Source organism: Mobula birostris, chromosome 22 (assembly GCF_030028105.1).
Source record: "Mobula birostris isolate sMobBir1 chromosome 22, sMobBir1.hap1, whole genome shotgun sequence".
Lineage (NCBI taxonomy): Eukaryota > Metazoa > Chordata > Chondrichthyes > Myliobatiformes > Myliobatidae > Mobula > Mobula birostris.
In genome coordinates this window covers 59,005,796-59,021,300 of record NC_092391.1, presented here as the reverse complement: position 1 = coordinate 59,021,300, position 15,505 = coordinate 59,005,796, and the positions used below count along the sequence as shown (strand labels likewise).

Here is a 15,505-nt window from a genome sequence, read left to right as displayed (position 1 = left end):
CAGGGCAGGAAAAAGATCAACTCCTCGAGCTTGCAAATGACGGTGGGCTGGAAAGTATGTTTGACATAACATCTCTGCCGGCATTCTGGATCAAAGTCAAGGCTGAGTATCCTGAGATAGCCACGGAAGCACTGAAGACGTTGTTTCCATTTCCAACATATCTCTGCAATGAATGCAACAAAAACTAAATTGTGGAATAGGCTGGACATAAGGAACCCCCTTCGAGTATCGCTGTCTCCCATCACCCCTCGATGGGACCGTCTCGTTGCAGGAAAACAAGCTCAGGGCTCCCACTGATTCAGCGATATTGGTGTGTTGCAATGATTTTATGTGTTCATACAACGAAAATATGCGCTGTGTGTTTAATATCCAAACATTACTTAAAATGTTATGATGCTATTGACTTATAAGTGACTTATAATTCAGTCATCCCCAGCCTCCAGGCCGCGAAGAATGCAGCGGTGGCCGGAACGCACCCAGCACATCTTTAAGAAAAAAGCCGAAATAAAAAAACTAATTAATTAGGTGCCGCCCGGCACGTAAATGACGGCCCAGATCAGAGGCAATTGCTGATTGCGTCATCTCTGATCTGGGCCAACGTTTACGTGCCGGGCAGCACCTAATCAATTAGCTTGTTCATTTTGGCTTTTTTCTTAAAGATGTGCTGGGTGCGTTCTGGCTACCACTGTACCGCTGCATTCTTCGTGGCCTGGAGGTTTGGGACCACTGTTATAATTGACTTATCACTACATTCATGCGAGGAAAATATGCACTGTGTGTTTAATATTAAATTCGCTAGATAAACCCCTTTAACCCTTTAGAAACGAAATTGAGTGTATTAGCCACTTACAAGTGACTTGTGACTTATAGTTGACTTATCACCTATATTCCAGTCGCGTTTAACACCCCCCTCCCCCCCCCCAGGGTCGGCCAGTCCGCAAGAATATTGTCAATATTAAACCGGTCCACGGTGCAAAAAAGGTTGGGGACCCCTGCATTAAACTAGCTGGCTGGCTGCCGAGGAGCTACGCTATTGATGTCCTATGTCAGTGGTCCCCAACCACCGGGCCGCGGACCGGTACCAGGCCGCAAGGCGAGCGCTACCAGGCCGCGAGGAAAGGATATGAATGGGCGATAGGAGTCAGCTGCACCTTTCCTCATTCCCTGTTACACCTACTGTTGAGCTTGAACACACGTGAGGTCATTACGCATGCGTCATCCATGTCAGCACGGGAAGGAGATCAACTCCTCGAGCTTGCAAATGACGGCAGGCTGAAAAGTATGTTTGACATAACATCTCTGGATCAAAGTCAAGGCTAAATATCCTGAGATAGTCAGGAAAGTACTGAAAACGTTGCTTCCATTTCCAACATATCTCTGCAATGAATGCAACGAAAACTAAATTGCGGAATAGACTGGACATAAGGAACCCCCTTCGAGTATCGCTGTCTCCCATCACCCCTCAATAGGACCGTCTCGTTGCAGGAAAACAAGCCCTGGGCTCCCACTGATTCAGTGATATTGGTGCGTTGCAATGATTTTATATGTTCATATGGGGAAAATATGCGCTGTGTGTTTGATATCCAAACGTTACTTAAAATGTTATGATGCTATTATAAGTGACTTATATAACCATGTAACAATTACGGCATGGAAACAGGCGATCTCTGCCCTTCTAGTCTGTGCCGAACGCTAGTCTCACCTAGTCCCACCGAGCTGCACTCAGCCCATAACCCTCCATTCCTTTCCTGTCCATATACCCATCCAATTTTTCTTTAAATGATTATATCGAACCTGCCTCTACCACTTCTACTGGAAGTTCATTCAACACTTCAAGCTCCCCTGTCTTCCCCGATAATTTTCTTATCGCTATATTCATGCGAGGAAAATATGCGGTGTGTTTAATATTAAATTCGTTAGATAAACCCTTTTAGAAATGAAATTGAGTGTATTAGCCACTTTTATCACCTATATTCCGGTGGTGATTAGCACACCCTTCCGCCGCTGCCAACAGAATCGGCAAAAACAATTTTTAAGAAATTAGCACGCAAACGCATGCGCAATGGTGCCCGCGCAAGGCTTCATGGTCATTGTAGTCCTTCTGGGGGTAAACCCAACGTATTTGACTGCTACTCTTGTATGTTGGCAACCCTACCACCCCCCTCCCCCCCCCCCACCCCGGTCAGCCGGTCCGCAAGAATATTGTCAATATGAAACCAGTACGAAAAAGGTTGGGGACCCCTGTCCTACGTGATGAGGCCAAACCCCCTGTAGACTTGCTTAAAGTTGTAATAGAATAAACATAATAATATAATATAATATAAGTACATATTTTAACGTCGCATTTGCTGCATATACCCAACTTGGTTTACAGATTAGACAAAATCACTAAACAAAGTATTACATACACCCTTGGAGGTCGACGGGGGGGCGGGGGTGCTACCTCCCTGAAATGAGTTTTTGCAGGGTGGGATGTCTGGAAACAGGTCCATGCCAAATGATTTAACTGCCTACACTCATCGACCTGCACTGGAATCATAACTCTCCATATCCCTCTCATTCATGTATCTACACAGACTTCACTTAAGTATTGAAATTCAGCTGATATGCACTGTTTGCGCTGGCAACTCACTCCATAATCTCACAACCCTCTGAGTGAAGAAGTTTCCCCTCATGATCACCTTAAACTTTTCACCTTCATGACCTCCGGTTGTTGTCCCACCCGACCTCAGTGGAAAAAGCCTGCTTGCATTTACCCTGTCTATGCTCCTCATAATTTTGTATACTTCTATCAAATCTTCCCTCAATCTTCTACATTCCAAGGAATAAAGTCCTAACCTATTTAATCTTTCCATATAACTCATATCCTCCAATCCCAGCAAAATCCTTGTAAATTTTCGCCGTGTTCTTTCAATCTTATTTGCATGTTTCCTGCAGAAAGGTGACTGAAACTGTACAGAATTCTCCAAATTAGGCCTCACTAACATCCTATACAACTTCAACATAACATCCCATCTCCTGTACTCAATACATTGATTTATGAAGGCCAATGTGCCAAAAACTTTCTTTACAGCCCTATCTACCTGTGATTTCTCAGCATTTTTAAAAGAGTAGTCAGTAAATGCAGAAGCTGTGAATAACCAGTCATGTTACTTGGTAAAGAGACCCAAGAGATTGCAGATGCTGGAATTTGGAGCAAAACAACAAACTACTGAAGGAACTCAGTAGATCAGGCAGCATCTGTTGTGGGGTTGAAGAGGAACTATTGACGGATCAGAATCGGAATCAGGTTTAATATCATCGGCAAATATGGAGAAATTTGTTAACTTTGCAGCAGCAGTATGTTGAAATACATGATAAATAAATATAGATAAAATGAGTTACATCAAGTACATCCTGTAGATGTATATTAAACAGTTAAGTTAAAATGAGTACTGCATAAACAGGAATAAAACCAGTGAGGTGGTGTTCATGGGTTCAATGTCCATTCAGAAATCGGATGGCAGAGGGGAAGAATCTGTCCCTGAATTGCTGAGTGTGTGCCTTCAGGCTGCTGTACCTCCTTCCCAACAGTAACAGTGTGAAGAGGATATGTCCTGGGTGATGGGAATCCTTAAAGATGGACGCGGCCTTCCTGAGGCACTGCTCCTTAAAGATGTCTTGGATACTACAGAGGCTAGTACCCATGATGGAGCTGACTAATCTTACAAGTTTCTGCAACTTCAGTCTTGTGCAGTTGCCCCTCCCCCAGACCAGACGGTGATGCAGCCAGTCAGAACGCTCTCCACGGTACACTTGTAGAAGTTTTTGAGTGATCAAGTAGCGTCATTTGCAGAAAAATCTGCAGATAGCTCAGTGGCGTAATATTCAATGATTCACAGTACATTTATTATCAAAATTTCACTAGTGATTTGAATTGATTATGGAAAAAAATGTGTACGATTCCATTCCAGTGGAAACATGACATACATAAAACGCAGAAAATACTTGCTGTAACCTACTGAACTGGGACAAGAATAATAGTACAGCACAAAGATGTCCACTTTGAAAGAGGAGTTGACAGCTGGATATTCCTTTATCAAAGATTTACATGATAAGTGGAGTCATTATGTGCTTAAGTAGAAGTGAAAATACAGTATATTTTCCTTATTTTAGGGTTAAATAAACTCATGCAAACATACAGTGCCTATAAAAAGTATTCATCCCCCTCCCCTTGGAAGCTTTCATATTTTATTGTTTTACAACATTGAATCATAGTGGATTTAGTTTGGCTGAACAACAGAAAAAAAGACTCTTTTGTGTCAAAGTGAAAGTAGGTCTCTATAAAGTGATCTAAATTAATTACAAATATAAAACACAAAATAATTGATTGCATAATTATTCACCCTCTTCAAGTCAGTATTAAGTAGATGCACCTTTGGCAGCAATTACAGCCCTGAGTCTGTGTGAATAGGTCTCTATCAGCTCTGCGCATCTGGACACTGCAATTTCTTCCCATTCTTCTTTACAAAATTGCTCAAGCTCTGTCAGGTTGCCCGGGGATTGTGAGTCAACAGTCCTTTTCAAGTCCAGCCTCAAATTCCCAACTGAATTGCGATCTGCATTCCAGAACATTAACCTTGTTTTTAGCTTTGGCTTTATGCTTGGGGTCATCGTCTTGCTGGAAAAAAAATCTCCCCTGTCGCAGTTCTCTTGCAGACTGTATCAGGGTTTCCTCCAGGATTTCCCTGTATTTTGCTGCATTCATTTTATCCTCTACCTTCACAAGCCTTCCAGGGTCTGCTATAGTGAAGCATTCCCACAGCATGATGTAGCCACCACCGTGCTTCACTGTAGGAATGGTGTGTTTTCAGTGATGTGCTGTGCTTGGCTTACACTAATCATAGCATTTAGTTTGATGGCCAAAAGCTCAATTTAGGTTTCATCAAACCATAGAACCTTCTTCCAGCTGACTTCAGAGTCTCCCACATGCCTTCTGGCAAACTCTAGCCAGGATTTCATGAGAGTTTTTTTTTCAACAGTGGCTTTCTCTTTGCCACTCTCCCATAAAGCTGCAACTGATGAAGCATCTGGGCAACAGTTGTCAGATGTTCATTCTCTCCCATCTCAGCCACTGAAGCTTGTAGCTCCTCCAGTGTTGTCATCAATCTCCTGGTAGCCTACCTCACTAACCCTCTTCTTGCATGGTCACTCAGTTCTTGAGGATGGCCTGCCATAGGCAGATTACAGCTGTGCCATGCTCTTTCCATTTGTTGATTAACTTAACTGTATTCCAAGGGATAGTCAGTGGAAATTTTCTTGTATCCATCTCTGGACTTGTGCTTTTCAGTAACCTTTTTGCGTAGTTACTTGGAGTGTTCTTTTGTCTTCATGGTGTAGTTTTTGCCAGGATACTGACTCACCAGCAATTGGACCTTCCAGATCCAGGTGTATTTTTACTGCAATCAATTGAAACACCTTGACTGCACGCAGTGATCTCCTTTTAACTAATTATATGACTTTTCAAACTAATTGGCTGCACCAGTGATGATTTGATGTGCCATATTAAAGAGGGGTGAATACATATATAATCAATTATCTTGTGTTTTATATTTGTAATTAATTTAGATCACTTTGAAATGTGTTCTCACTTTGACATGAAAGAGTCTTTTTCTGTTGATCAGGGTCATAAAAACGAAATTAAATCCGCTGTGATTCAATGTTGTAAAACAATAAAACATAAAGACTTCCGGGGGTGGGGGGGGCGATGGGGGGAAGAGTGAATACTTTTTATAGGCACTGTATTTACAAGCACACACACAGAACACATTCCCGGAAATGTAGTTCAGCTGTGAAAGTCAATGCATTTTTCTCCCCTGGAGGTTTCTCTCTGGGCAATTCATACCAATTTCATTGGAGCGGATGGGGGCGGGGGTGGGGTGTGTGGGGCTCAAAGCCATGTCGGGGTTAAGTAGAAAGGCAAAACACATGGAAGTGACCAGCAGGTCTGCATCTTCTCACACAAGGTTAGTGCTTTGGGTAGGAGCAGAAACCTCAGGAAATCCCAAAGTGCTTTACAGACAACAAAATACTTCTGAAGTATAGTCACTGTTGCATCGATGTAAATGTGACAGACAATTATTACCCTTCAATCGTCAGGCTGCTGAACCAGTGTGGATAACTTCACTCACTTCAACACTGAACTGGTTCCACAACCTACAGACTCTCTTTCATGTTCTCAGTTTGTTTGTTATTATTTCTTTTTCTTCTTTTTGTATTTGCACAATTTGACTTCTCTTGTTTGTCAGTCTTTATGAGTCATTTTTAATTGATTCTTTTGTGTTTCTTTGTTCTACTGTGAATATCTGCAAGGAAATGAAGTCTCGAAGTACTGGCATGTCGAGGATGTTTCCAGTCTCTAGAACCAGAGGGCACAGCCTCAGAATAGGGGAGCGTCCATTTAGAACAGAGATGAGGAGGAATTTCTTTAGCCGGAGTGTGCTGAGTCTATGGAATCCACTGCCATCAGAGGCTCTGGAGGCCAAGCCACTGGGTATATTTAAAGCGGAGATTGATAGGTTTTTGATTAGTAAGGCCATCAAAGATTACAGGGGGGGGGGGAGAAGGAAGGAGAATGAGGTAAGAGGTTCAGCCATGTTGGAATGGCAGAACTGACTCAATGGTCAGGTGGCCTAATTCTTCTCCTACGCCTTATTGTTTTATAAATATTTCCATTCTTTATACACTTGTTTCCACAACTTTGTCTAGCTCCTTCTCCCATATCTTCTCTCCGGAGATCTAGGTGACTTCATCATGGTTCCTTCCTTCGCCCTTTTGTCCTCACTTGTGAAAGAGTTTTCAGATAACGTGACTTTTACTGATCAGGTTATCATGCCTCATTTTCCCAGCCGTTTACCTACACGTTCAGCCCTGTTAACAAAGCGCCTTTCTCCTATTGCCTCTGCGTGTCTCTTTTACAAAGAATCTCACAACGTGATCACTAAATTAAGGGCAAGGGATTGCTCATCTCTAGAGTAGTTCCTATCTGTTAAGATAAGATATAGGAACAAAATAGGCCATTCGGGCCATCGAGTCAGCTCCAATATTTCATCAGGGATGATCCATTTCCCCATCAGCCCCAGTCTCCTGCCTTCTGCCCATATCTCTTCATGCCCAGACTAATTGAGAACCTATCAGCATCTCCCCTAAATATACCAAATGACTTGGCCTCCACAGCCATCTGTGGCAATGAATTCCACAAATTCACCACTCTCTCACTAAAGAAATTCCTCCTCATCTCCATTGTAAAAGGATGCCTCTCTATTCTAAGGCTGTGTCCTCTGGTCATAGACCCCCCCCCCCCCCCCCGCCCCACCATAGGAATCATCTCTTCACATCCACTCTATTGAGACTTTTCAACATTTGATTGGTTTCAGTGAGATCCCTCCTCATTCTTCTGAATTCCAGTGAGTACAGGCTCAGAGCCATGAAGCACTCCTCATATGACAAGCCGCTCAATCCCAGAATCATTTTCATGAACGTCCTCTGAACCCTCTCCAATTTCAGCACCTTTCTTAGATAAGGAGCCCAAAACTGCTTGCGATACTCCAAGTTAAGCCTCACCAAGTACCTTATAAAGCCTTTCTTGTTGTTATAGTGATTTGTAACAAGCCTGCTGAAGGCAATAATTTAAACTGACCCACTGTTCATTTGTAAGTGGGGACAGTATAACTGCAATTAATACTGAGGTAACTGCATGCCCCTTGAGCACACAGCAGATTTTTGTGACAGAATTTTTGAAGATGTTCTGTTCTTTGAATTGAAAGCAAACAAATCCCAAGGCTGCAAATACAAAACTTTTCATTTATTTTGATTAACATTGCTACTTCAATTCTTTGTTCCATTTGACTTTTTAATTCAGTATTTACATCCAGCTGGTGCTAAAATATCATCATCATTACATGCCATGTAATATGACGTGGGCAATCATGGTCTTCCATCTGTCTTTGCCTGTGGGGAATACCTCCTTCCCACTGTTTTTATTCTTTTCTCTATCCTTTGACCATGATTGCTCTTGGCAAGTTTTTTTACAGGAGTAGTTTTCCATTGCCGCTTCCTGGGCAGTGTCTTTACAAAACGGGTGACTCCAGCCATTATCAATACTCTTCAGAGATTGTCTGCCTGGTGACAGTGGTCGCATAAGCAGGACTTGATAAGTAGGGGCATCTGCTACCTGCTCTCATGGCTTCACCTGACCCTGAGCAGGGGGAAGGGCTAAGCAGATGCTATACCTTGCCCAAGGGTGACCTGCAGGCTAGCGGAGGGGAGGAACGCCTTACACCTCCTTTGTCACCAGCCCGCCACCCAGAAGGGTACTGCTTGAAATTTTGCAAGCAAATTAAACTGTCACTAACCATTTTTATATACATAAATTTTGTATGAGTTATTGAGAGGGCTAAGACTACCTTTGTTTCCGGTAAAGATGGCGTTGGCAAGACACTATGCCACTTAACAGAAAAGGTGTGTGTTTCCTCCAAGTGTTTCGGTTTCCTCACATAGTCCAAAGGCGGACTAGTTGGTAGGTTAATTGGTCATTGTATATTGTCCTGTGATCAGGCTAGAATGGATTGCTGGGTGGCCCGGCTTATAGGGCCTGTTCCGCGATGTATCTGAATAAATAAGCATTCAGAATAAGAATCAGGTTTAATATCATTGGCATATGTCATGAAACCTGTTAACTTTGTGGCAGCACTACAATGCAATACATTTGAAGTTCAAAGTAAAGTTTATTATCATAGTACATACATGTCACCACCTGAGATTCTTTTTCCGGGCATACTTGGCAAATCTATAGAACAGTAACTGTAAGCAGGATCAATGGGCAACAAACTTGGCAAATTCAGGAATGAATAAATAGCAACAAATAACGAGCATGAAATAACAAGATAAAGAGTCATTAAAGAGAGACCATTGGTTGTAGAATGAGTGTAGTTATCCACTTTTGTTCAAGACCCTGATGACTGAGGGGTAGTAACTGTTCCTGAACCTGATGGTGTGCATCCTGAAATTCTTGTACCTTCTACCTGATGGCAGCGGTGAGAACAGAGCATGGCCTGGGTGGTGGTATCTGTGATGATCGAAGCTGTTCCTGAATCATTTGTGTGCTTGCAGGCTTCTGTACTTCCTACCTTTTGGTAGCAATGAGAAGAGGGCACGTCCTGGATGGTGGGGCTCCTTAATGATGAATACTGCCTTTCTAAGGCATCTCTCCTTGAAGATGTCCTGGATACTGCAGAGACTAATGCCCCTGGTGGAGCTGACTAAGTTAACAACTCCCTGCAGCTTACTTCGACCCTGTGCAGTAGCACATCCCTCCCCCCACCATACCAGACGGCGATGGAGCCAGTTAGAATGCTCTCCATGGTACACATTCCAAAGACATACCAGTTGGTAGGTTAACTGGTCATTGTAAATCATCCCGTGATCGGGCTGGAGATAAGTCGGTGTGGCTCGAAGGACCTATTCAAATTGTATCTCAATAAACAAACAAATAAATCAATAAATAGATAGGTTTACAGAAAGAACAAAGTGCTACTACTACTACTACTATCTACTCTCTCACTCTGGCCATATTGAAGCAGCAGGACCTGGGCCCAAGAGCAAAACAAAACGAGCCGATGTCTGGCTGTTGCTGGAGTGGACTCCAAGTTCAAGTTTTTGTCATCTGACATTGCATATACGAGGGGTGATTGATAAGTTCGTGGCCTAATGTAGAAGGAGATGAGTTATACAGCTGTCGTTACATGCAGATGCAGTTCAGCTCTTTGAGTGATAATGCAGAAAGTTTGAAGTTAATAACTCATCTCCTTCCACCTTAGGCCACAAACTTATCAATCACCCCTGCTGTGGACCACTTCTACAAAGAACAGATCTGTATGCTCCACGACCGCTGGACTGAGTGTGTAAATGTAGGAGGGGACAATGTTGAAAAATAAGTGTGCTAGGTTTTCTAAAATTGACTCTTTCTACCCAGGCCACGAACTTATCAATCACCCTCGTATACAAGCAAACGAAAGGATGTCCCTCTAGACCACAGTGCTCCCATATAACATATATCATACACAGTACATAAGCCAAAATATTATTATAAATAAGTTGATAAAATATAATTCAAAATGCATGTAGTAAATTAGCACTGGTAAACAGTAAACATCTGACTGTCCTCGTGGTGAAACCTCTGTGGTGCAGGGTATTCATTAAGCCAAGAACACTACCTCACTACTTTTTAATCTCTTTTTGCACCATATATTTAATTTAACTTTTTAAATATATATATATATCTACAGTAATTTACAGTTTTTTATTATTTTGTATTGCAATGTACTGCTGCCGCATAATAAACAAATTTCACAACATACGTTGGTGATATTGAACCTGAACCTGATTCTGATTGTGATTCATTCCTCTCACAGGCTGAGGTACGAAGCTGTTACCCAGTCGTACAGTCCTACTCCTGATGCTTCTGTACCTCCTTCCTGACGATGGTGGGTCAGAGTTATTGAGAGATGGGTGGTAAGGGATCCTCAACAATGCTTGGGGCCAGATCGAAACGGCAGGGCAAAAACCACACCACTGTTTGGCTGATTTAAGCGCTGGGCCAGATTAAAGATATCAAGGCATCAAGGCTGAGGGTGAAGGATGGACTGGTGTTCAGCTCGCTACTCCACGAGGTTTACTCGCCTTAGGGTTAAACTCTGAAGCTGTGGCCGGCAGTAATCTGCACTCGCCTCAGTGCTGAACTGTCTCCGTGGCTGTGGCCTGTAGCTCCCTGGACCAGCTTCATTTGCCTCCTCCAAGGCAGCAGAGACAGCTTTCACTTTCACGGACTCTGCAGTTAACATTTTGTGTGTTATTTGTTTATATTTTTTATTTACATGATTTGTTCTCATTTTCGCACATTGGGTGTTTGACGGTCTTTGTTGTGTGGGTTTTTTGATGGGCTCTGTTGTGTTTGTATTGTGACTGTCTGCAAGAAGATGAATGTCTTGTAGATTCAAAGCACACTTATTAACAAATTATGTGCACTGCATACAACTCTGAAACCAAGTGAATCGCTGAGCTGGGCCCAGGGCCCTTCACGGCAGCAGTGCCTGGCTCCTGTTTAGACAATTTAAGCACCGGCTCAAATCAGAGGGGCGATCTGACTTCACTTGCTCTCTGCCATCTTCACTCCTCTCTCCAGGATGCCGGAGACTTTCATTGTTCCATTATTGGCTCAATTTAAACGCCAGCCCACATAGACTGAAAAGACAGGGTGTCGGTCGGGACAAGAGTCGATTTCGCTTGATCTCTGCGATGGTCACCTTCATGGCACTGAGGCTATGAAGACTGCCCCGGCTGCTGTGCTCCATGCCCGCTAATATGATGAACTGATAAACAAGACTTTGAGGTTGGCGTTGTGGATAATGAAGTAGTGTTCAAAGCTTGCAGAGAGATTTAGGCCAGTTAGAAGAGTGGGCTGAAAGATGGCAGATGGAGTTTAATGCTGAAAAATGTGAGATGCTGCATTTTGGTAAGACTAATCAAAATAGGACATACATGGTAAATGGTAGGGCATTGAAGAATGCTGTACAACAGAGGGATCTAGGAATAATGGTGCATAGTTCCCTGAAGGTGGACTCTCATGTGGATAGGGTGGTGAAGAAAGCTTTTGGTATGCTGGCCTTTATTAATCAGACCATTGCGTATAAGAGTTGGGATGTAATGTTGAAATTGTATAAGGCATTGGTAAGGCCAAATTTGGAGTATTATGTACAGTTCTGGTCACCGAATTATAGGAAAGATGTCAATAAAATTGGGAGAGTACAGAGGAGATTTACTAAAATGTTGCCTGGGTTTCATTTGCTAAGTTACAGAGAAAGGTCGAACAAGTTAGGTCTTTATTCTTTGGAGCGTAGAAGGTTGAGGGGGGACTTGATAGAGGTGTTTAAAATTATGAGGGGATAGATAGAGTTGACGTGGATAGGCTTTTTCCATTGAGAGTGGGGGAGATTCAAACAAGAGGACCTGAGTTGAGAGTTAAAGGGCAAAAGTTTAGAGGTAACATGAGGGGGAACTTCTTTACTCAGAGAGTGGTAGCTGTGTGGAACGAGCTTTCAGCAGAAGTGGTTGAGGCAGGTTCAATGTTGTCGTTTAAAGTTAAATTGGATAGATATATGGACAGGAAAGGAATGGAGGGTTATGGGCTGAGTGCAGGTTGGTGGGACTAGGTGAGAGTAAGAGTTCGGCACGAACTAGAAGGGCCGAGATGGCCTGTTTCCATGCTGTAATTGTTCTATGTTATATATATGTTGCTCCGGGGTTCAGATCTGAGGACTCCATTTTGGTTCGGAATGCTGTTGTTCGTTTCCAAATCTTGACCTTAACCTGTAACCTGTGGTTTGGAGCAGAGATGCAAAACTGCAGATTCTGGAATTTGGAACAAGAACCCAATGGCTATAGAAGCTTAGTGTGTCGTGAGGCAACTCTGGGGAGTGGTGGGGGGAAGACCCTTGAATCAAGACAGGAGACCCCCTGAACCAAGGCAGGAGACCCCCCTGAACCAAGACAGTAGACCCCACTGAACCAAGGCAGGAGACCCCCGAACCATGACAGAAGACTCAAAAACTTTATCATTTTCTTTGGCGGAATGGTGTAATTGGATTACAGTGAGCAATTTCAAGTTCTTGGGTATCAATATCAATATCTACATGGACCCAACATATTGATGCAGCTATAAAGAAGGCTATATTTCATAAGGAGTTTGAGGAGATTTGGTATGTCACCAAAAACACTTACAAATTTCTACAGATGTATTGTGGAGAGCATTCTAACTGGCTGTGTCACCATCTGGTATGGAAGGGTGGTACCTACTGCACGGGATCGAAGGAAGCTGCAGAGGGTTGTAAACTTAGTCGGCTCCATCGTGGGTACTAGCCTGTGTAGTATCCAGGACATCTTCAAGGAACGGTGCCTCAAAAAGGCGGTGTCCATCATAAAGGACCCCCATCACCCAGATCATGCCCTCTTCTCATTGCTACCATCAGCGAGGAGGTACAGAAGCCTGAAGACACACACTCAGTGATTCAGGAACAGCTTCTTCCCCTCTGCCATCCAATATCTGAATAGACGTTGAACCAGTGAACACCACCTCACTACTTTTTTATTTCCTATTTTTGTGCACTAGTTGAAATTAACTACTACATCTATCTAGCTCTATATATATATATATATATATATATATATATATATATATACACGCACACACACAATACTTAATGTAATTCACAGTTTTCTTTTTCCTCTCTATTATCATCATGTATTGCTTTGTACTGCCGCCACAAAGTTAATAAATTTCACAACATGTGCCGGTTATATCAATTCTGATTCTGACAATCTTCTCAACATCTGTGCAAAGGTTCCCAATCTTTTTTATGCTGTGGACCCCTACCATTAACTGAGGGGTATGTGGATGGGAACCACTGCATTAGAACTTGAACAAACCAAGTAAAAAGCAAGATCCACTTGGCAGAAATAAGAGAGAGAATGACAAGCTGAAGAAATATTTAAAATTTTAGTCCTGGCAATTCTCCAATGTAAGCAGTTTGGTCATGTGATCTCTGGTCCACTATTCTTTATTGATTGAATAATATGAAAGTATGGTTTCATTATAATAATTTAAATCTTTTTACAATGTCCTTTATCAGCCAAGTTTCTGTCACCAGGTATGCTGATCTTTTGCTTTTCATTAGTTAGAGTTCTCATTGCAAATAGTGGATGGAATTTGTACATTGTGAAGCTTTTATAAAGAGGGGTTCCTCACCTTCTTTCTGCCATGGACCCCTGCCATTAACTGAGGGGCTTGTGGACCCCAGGTTGGGAACCCCTGTTGTAAAATAAGGAGCTTCCACTAGTAATGTGCATAGAAACTTGAAGAAATTTAGTAAAAGTGCCAGAAGTCAGATAAAGAATATTTTTTGCCCCTTCAATGAATTATGATATGCATGATGATGCCCAGAGAGGTGATAGAAGCAACTGCAATGATAACTTTCAAAAAGGAGTCGATGAACACTTGAAGGAGAGAAACCACAATCGGTTTGACTGCACTGTATACACTTCTGTTCAAAGTTCAAAGTACATTTATTATCAAAGTGTGTATACATTATACAACCTTGAAATTTGTCTCCTTGCAGGCAGCCACAAAACGAGAAACCTAAAAGAACCCATTTTTTAAAAAATCCGGCAAACGCCCAATGCACAGAGAGAGCAAGAGAAACAAATCATGCAAACAATAAAATCAAGCAAACAGCATTCAGGACAAAAGTGTGTCTATAGACACAAAGCCCGGAGCAGTCGGAGCAGGCCCACAACCTCAGCCTCAGTTCCTTACAGTGGAGTCCACAGACACAAAGCTCGTTACACTGAATCGAATTGACTTTATCACTTACATCCTCCACATAAAGGAAAAGTACGTCGCATCCGGTTAGCGGACGATTTCCCTCCACGTCTCTCTGATGTAGTGGGGAACCACGTACGAGGCAAGTTACAATCTGGCCTTCTGCCAGGTGAGTTTCCAAAGAGATCACCAGCTCGTAACCCAGCACAGATGGAAAGCATGCAGGGGAGCCAGCTGGATTCAAACTCAGGACCTGTGGTCCCGAAGTCCGACACTGATGCCACTACGCCACCAGCCGGGTCCATGTACATGAGTAAAAATCTTTTTTACATCTCTGTCTAAATGTGCAATGTGCAATTTATAGTAATTTATAATAGATATTATGTACAACAGGATAGTCAATATAACATAGAAATACAGCTGTGTCAGCATGGATTAAGCAGTCTGATGTCCTGGTGGAAGAAGCTGTCCCAGAGCCTGTTAATCTTGGCTTTTATGCTGCGGTACCATTTCCCGGATGGTAGCAGCTGGAACAGTTTGTAGATGGGGTGACTCAGGTTCCCAGTGATCCTTTGGGCCCTTTTTACACACCTGTCTTTGTAAGTGTCCTGAATAGTGGGAAGTTCTTATCTACAGATGCGCTGTATTATCAGATTGGAGCTATGGGTGGGGACACAGTCATGGCTATACAGAGAGTAAAGAAGGGGACTTAGTACACAGCCCTGAGGGGCACTTGTGTTGAGGATCAGAGGGGCAGAGGTGAGGGAGCCCACTCGTACCACCTGCCGATGATGTGACAGGAAGTCCAGGATCCAGCTACACAAGAAGTGGATTAAACAAGGAGACCCCCATGTCACCCATTCTATTTAACATTGCAGTGGACCCCACTAATAAGTACATTGGAACAGCGAGGAGGAGGAGTAGAAATTAATATGGCGGAAGGAAGATCCAGGTGCAAGGCACTAGCATTCACTGATGAAATAGCCCTCCTCAGTGGCTCTCATAACGGGATGGTTGAAAACCTGAGCGTTCTAAACACCTTTTGCAAGGCAACCGTGTTGGAAGTCAATGTGAGGACAAGGAAAGGTTTTC

General features: G+C 42.9%; 1 protein-coding gene across 1 annotated transcript in view; it reads left to right on the top strand.

The window, feature by feature from the left end:
• zdhhc8b (zinc finger DHHC-type palmitoyltransferase 8b) overlaps nucleotides 1-15,505 on the top strand; it is a 250,410-nt gene that overhangs the window by 198,432 nt on the left and 36,473 nt on the right. The window lies entirely within an intron of this gene.